The following is a 6,892-nucleotide window of genomic DNA, read 5'->3' on the forward strand; positions in this document are numbered from 1 at the left end:
CACACACACACACACACACACACACACAAACACACACACACACACACACACACACACACACACACACACACACACACACACACACACACACACACACACACACACACACACACACACACACACACACACACACACACACACGCCTGCATGCAATTGCATGTGCAATCACAAATACTGACACATACACCCACACACCGTTCTGCTGAAACTCCTGCAGGTTGCTATCTGTCCCATAGCCATTCTTTTCTCCACATCTTAAATGAGTATGTGGGATTGAAATAGGGCCTTGCCAGGGGAAAGGAAAGGAAAATGGCAATCTTCACATCCATAATGCCTTAAATTGTTCCATTTTTATCTGTATCAAAGCCATTATAGGAGGCAAACTGGTCTGTGATTACCTCATAACTTGGGGGATTAGCCGGCAGAATGTGGTGTATGTGCTCCGTCATGTTTGAGTCTGAGGCGTATTTTGGCTGAATGCCTCTCATTATTTGAACATCTGTCTTCGGGGCCTATTATGTAGAGATCGTCTTTACAATACTAAAACATACATCCAGGTGTGCTCTGATGAACGTCCTGATGTATCATTAACAAGTCCGACAGGCGGACAACAGATGCGTCCGTCTATGCCCGTTCTGAACCTTTTTTGCCCAAACGCCCCCTTGGCCTCCTCATAACCTGTCAAGGCAATTTATCAATAAGCCTATCATGTACTGTATAAGCCTGGATTTGAAAAAGTACCATAGGATTTCAACAGTGTTGGGCAATTTACTGAAAAACTGTAATGCATTGCTGATTACATGTTACTGTCTTTTCAAAATAATCCCTTACACTACATTTAGCAATGTGGGGACCTAAGGCGAATTTAGCTTAGGGGGGCCATCGGTCCATCCCATATCACATTTTTTTTTAACATAAAATCTCTATTTTTGTTAGGCTATTTTTTTTTTTTAATCACGATTTTTTATTTAAAAAAAATAAATAATTACAAACATAAAAAACAGGCAAACATTACAATGAATTACAATGAAACATTTCAATGAATAGGCTATTTGCAATTTTGCATAGGCCTACATTAAATAAACTAAAATGTGAAATTCTCTTTTCACTTTAATATGAGAGCAGTGATGTCCCCCCCTCACTGAAGTGTTATTTCATGTGTGTGCATGATGCTGTCACCTATTTGAAGTGACGTTGATGTTGGATTTCATGGAATACTTTTAAATGCCGCTTTGGGAAGAAAACAGAGTAGGCCTAGGCGGCAGGTGAACTGTATTTCTGTCAAAACAGTGGTTTGCAGGCGTTTGCGTTTTCACGTGGATATTGTCTTCGTGGACCGTAACAGACAAACCGTAAGTTCCATAAACTAATCAATGAGACATTGGCTACGTGTACATGATGTTTTTAAGTCCGATTTAATAAATGCGATTTAAATAGATCGGATTAAGAGTTATTTTGCGATGTGTATACATGGCACTTTCACTTAAATGCGATTAAACGTCTGGGGAAAATAAAGCATTGCAATTGGACTGAGGACGCACGTGCTGAGCGAGCCAAATAAGGCACGGGGGCGTGGTTCAATGCCACCGAGATGCAGGTCATCTTCCCCACGAAAATCGTTGCCTAAGGCGGACTGAAATCACAACATTTCCCCCTTTCTCCCTGGATCATTTACAATGCTACATTGGCTACCCTGTTAGCATAGAAAAACGAGTGGTCAAATGGTAATGTGGAGTAACTTTGTTGTGCTTCATTACTTTGTGGGGCACTTTTACATCAATATATGGAAGCCACAACATTTATAGTCGCTTAGGGACTTTAAATTAAGCAAAACTTTCATGTGAAAATCAACAGGAAGTGCCGCCATGTTTTTCTCACTGGCAAAGAGCTTTTGGTTTGCACGCATGAGCTCCAGGCCAAAACTGAGCGACTGCCACCTTGTGGACACAAGAGGGAATCACAAGAGGGAATCACAATTCAGAAACCCATCACGGGAGGGCGGACGGACGGACGGACGGACGGACGGACGGACGGACGGACACCAAAGCCTCTTATAGAGATGCGTGGGACGCATCTAAAAAGTGTGCCAACGCCCCTTAAAGCCTTCCTGCTTTTGTGTGCACAAACCCGTAACAGCTTCTGGCATGGTAAGAAAACCCATCACTCTGATGGTATTAAGTCAGTTATCCTGACTACCAGCTTGTCTTCAGATGAGACATAGCACCTCTTTGTTTGAGCTGCCGATAATGAACACACAGCACTGTGCACTGAGCTCTGGCGCCCTGCCTGCCTGCTGTTGTGTCAAGCTATATGTCATGTCAAGTCATGTCATGTCAAAGCAAACAAACCAAACTCCCATCAAAACCACAAAATGAACTGGAAGTCAATCCAAGCCAAGCGTGTAGCTTGCTTGCTTGACAGTCTAGGACCACTCCGGGAGAAACAAAACACACAAAACAAAACCAGGGTACCACTCAAGTGACTTGAGGGAAATGACAAACGTGACAGTTTTAACTCCGGGCTCTATGACAGTGACATTTCATCAAATCTTCACAGGATGCATGATCACTGGAGTGCTGACAATTTTCTTTTCATTTCCCTCAAGTTTGTTGTTGATCTATATGCCGTCTTTTGAGATTTGGCTGAAAGAAGTATAGTGGCATAGGCCTACGGTACAATGTGTTTCAAAAACAGCTTTTTGCTTCACTATGCTATTGTTTGATACAATTAAATACAATGAAATGCATGGTGTTATAATCATAACTTCTCAAATGATTAAGTGAGAACATAAACAGCCATGGTTTATTAATATTTTGGCACAAGGTGTGAAACCTGCGTGTCACCTGCTCACACCATGAATTATCTCATCAAAAATTGTATTACTAAAACATGCCACCTTGATATTAACTTAATGGACTGATAGAGTGGTGAGGGCTGCAAGTCTGTCAGTAACATGATCAGCAATTATAACTGAATCTTTAAACGAAAGTGACATTGTGAAAAAATGCGCTATGGGCCCATTTTCAAATTAATTAGGCTATTCTGAATAAAGAAAACAGCTGCAATTTTACAGAATTGTTAAAATGTATAGGCCTAGTCCATGTGTGCTCAAATAATGTGTGCACTCTACACAGAATGATGACATGCATGCTGTTCATGTAGGTCAAAGACCCCCCCCTCTCTCTCTCTCACTCACACACACACTCACACACACACACACACACACACACACACACACACACACACACACACACACACACACACACACACACACACACACACACACACACACACACACACACACACACACACACACACACCTTATGTATAACCTGTTAAACCATGAGTAAATTCAATAATTCTCACGTTTTGGAATTTTGAGATTAAGAGATTTGGGGTACTTACACCTTCAGCTATATGTATGTGGCACATGAGGGTTTTAGAGAAGAAGATCAGTATATCATCTTTTTAATCTATATGTATTTGATATGGTGCGGACAATCTGCTGGTAAGATCTTGCGCTTTTCGCTTCTCTCTCTCTCTCTCTCTCTCTCTCTCTCTCTCTCTCTCTCTCTCTCTCTCTCTCTCTCTCTCTCTCTCTCTCTCTCTCTCTCTCTCTCTCTCTCTCTCTCTCCATCTGCCACTGTTCGATATGGAATCTGGAGCTGCCCCAGAAGCCCTTTGCTAGCAACAAACAGATGGGGATCTCCTTTGGGCCGCTGTCTGGTGAAGAGGGACTTCATACTGTCCCCATTTTATTGGGCATACAGTACGCCAGCTCAGATTGAGACTGCTTTCTAAGATCCTAAGAAAGCTCTATCATATGTTTAAGATTTGAATTGAAGATTTGTATGATTTGTTTCATGTTGTGATGTAGTGTGTTGGGTTACATTACAATAATGTTGACTTTCTTCATCTTTTAGACCAACCTTATACAGTATGTTCTATAAAATGATCACTAGCCTACAGATTCAAAATGGAAGTTCACGGCCAGTAATTAGCCTCAAGGCCAATTTGAGTATGTAATTATGAATTAAATGGCCTATGTTAATTATAAATCTACCCTGGTTAATCAATTAGTCAAGGTACCAGATTGGTTGTCTCCTGCAGTTTGGAAATTATTAGGTCTTTGGTATTCAGTGCGCTCTACCTCTAATGTAGACATTTGATGAAGATAGTAGGAAACACAAGGTATACTGAAGAAGAAAATTGTATAGGCATATCCCATCATAGTGTTCTGTATGTGCTGTCCTAATATTCCCTTTTAAATGCTGTTTATTCTCCCTAGTAATCAAGAATAGCTGGTTGCCAACAGCAGGGATCCAAACTGATATAAAAATGGACATTTCACAGCTGGGCTGACTCAATTATGTAAGTTGTTGGAGACAGCAACCCCTTTTGGGGGTTGGTGGGACCAAAGGTTACACAGAATGCAAATACTGCCACATCTTACATGCCACATCTCCTGTGTAATAATATTCCAGTCCACAACATGTCATGAGTGTGATGTGGAACAAAAACACAATTTAATGACATTATGTCAACTAAATTCTGCACAAATGCCATTCTAACAAAAGGCACATTTCCATATTCTACTCTGTAATAATTGAAAGTAGTATTGGCCTTAAGGTCAATATAAAATCTTGCCTGTAAATGTTTTACCTTATTCTATTAAGATAATAAAGTGTGTGCGTGCGCATGTGTGTGCACATATGTTTCTCTTAGTCTGCCTATCTGTTGGACTGTCTTTCTGCCTGTTTACTGAAACCACTGCAAACTGAGCTGAAGAGATATCTTTCACCAATGGTTTTAAACTCATTCCATTATGATATGTTTATTTTGAATAAAACAGTTGCAAAAATTCACAAATATTTTTTTTCGCATCATGAATTGTTATCATCTGCACCACATTGTCAGTCATGCTACCCATCATGTGCACAACAGCAACGTCTCGCAATACTTGCAGTATCTTCACTTGACTGGTGTCGACTGGCTGATTGGTCACACGCCATCAGCAATGCAGCAGACACCCAGGGACATCCATATCCTTCCTTCACACATTGTTTCATGGTCGCTCCTCAGCTTCATATCTTGTGATTAGTGACGCTCAGAAACTCTCATAAATGGAGACTTCTGTGTACTTCACGCCGCTAATTAGATTATTCTGAAAATGGAACCACCGGTTTTGTTATTTTACTCTCACACGCACACGCACACGCACACGCACGCACACGCACACACACACACACACACACACACACACACACACACACACACACACACACACACACACACACACACACACACACACACACACACACACACACACACACACACACCATGGGGGTCTAGAGAGAAAGGAAGCAAGGAAATCAGATAAAAGATGAAATAAGAACCCAGCACATTGTCATGTGGCTGTTGCCTCATTTTAGCATGCTGTCTTACAATTGTATCCACACTTACCAATTAATAGGCACAGTTTAAAACCCTTAAACACAACTGAAAAGGTCACGTCTCCCCCTAAGTAGTCAATATCTGACCACCTTTGACCAGACTGCAATTTTTGACGTCTGAGGTAGCATAACGTCATTGAGGTTAGGTTTAGGGATAGGTTTCGGTTAAGGCCGCGTAGTTAAAGGGACACTCCACCCATCTGCATTAGGCTTTCAATTGCTAGACACCCAGTCATACTTTTAAATGGTCGTGTAACACTCTCTCAATTCCCCCTGAGACAAGAGAAATCCGTATTCACCTCTTAACACTTCCTCCTACAATGATGTAAAAATCGTCATTTTGCATCATTGTAGGAGGAAGTGTAAGGAGGTGGATTTCTGTTGAGACTACAAGCCTTTTTCCCACTCTTTCAACCCCGCCCATAGGGGGTTGGACCTAAAGCGCTAACAGACCTATCACAGATCAGTGTGCCAGTGCTTTTGAAATCACTGGCATTGAGGCTACAGTAAGTCACTGGAAGAGCTGCCTGGGTGTGGCCTGTGGAACTTGAGCATTGCAATGCATTATGGGGATTGTTGTCACAAATCCACAAGCACTAAAAAGTCATTTTCTGCCTTTTCTCGGCCAAGAAAGCACCAAATTAGAAATGTATGCTACTATTCTACCACATATATGACCCACTTTCAATACATATTCATGTCTCCACCAGTGGAATGCCCCTTTAACATTTGACTTAAGGGTATAACCAAAACGTCAAAAATTGCGGTATGGTCAAAGGGAGTCAGAAATTGACTACTTGGGGTGAGACTGTGTTGATATATTCACACATACACATTATGTTATACCCCCTTGTAGAACAGCAGACTAATGCTTTCCTCTACATGACGTGTGTGTACATCACTGGAGACCAAAGATGCACAGTATAATCATAAAAACGTTTTATTGAGATCAGATTACGTTTTTAAGTCACAAAGGCGTCTTGGTATAACTACTAAGAATAGCAGTATATGGCTGGTCCCATTTTGAGGCTGGAAAAAGATACAGTAGCAGACTAAAATAAACAAACCAAACGACACTGCAGGCCACAATTGAAATAGTTTATCAGACCTGAAACAAGCCTGGGCTTCTCACTATTATTCAGTCATATTAATGGCATTGCCATAAGAGTTGTATTGAACAAATTCACATCATTCGTCTTGTGTGTCACCTAAGGCCAGATGCTACCATGTTACCTACACTGTGCAGACTGTAATTTCACATCCATTGAAAAAGTTCCATTCAAAATACAAACGTATTACTGCAATGCTCCGTTTCGTAACAAGACGCAATAACTTATTTGTGTTGTTTGTCTTTCAATTAGAGGATCTTACGTATTGCCGTTTTGACTCCGATGATTCACCACAGAGTAATTCACTTTAGAAAAAAAGATCTACAAACA

Source organism: Engraulis encrasicolus, chromosome 12, assembly GCF_034702125.1.
Source record: "Engraulis encrasicolus isolate BLACKSEA-1 chromosome 12, IST_EnEncr_1.0, whole genome shotgun sequence".
In the NCBI taxonomy this organism is placed as follows: domain Eukaryota; kingdom Metazoa; phylum Chordata; class Actinopteri; order Clupeiformes; family Engraulidae; genus Engraulis; species Engraulis encrasicolus.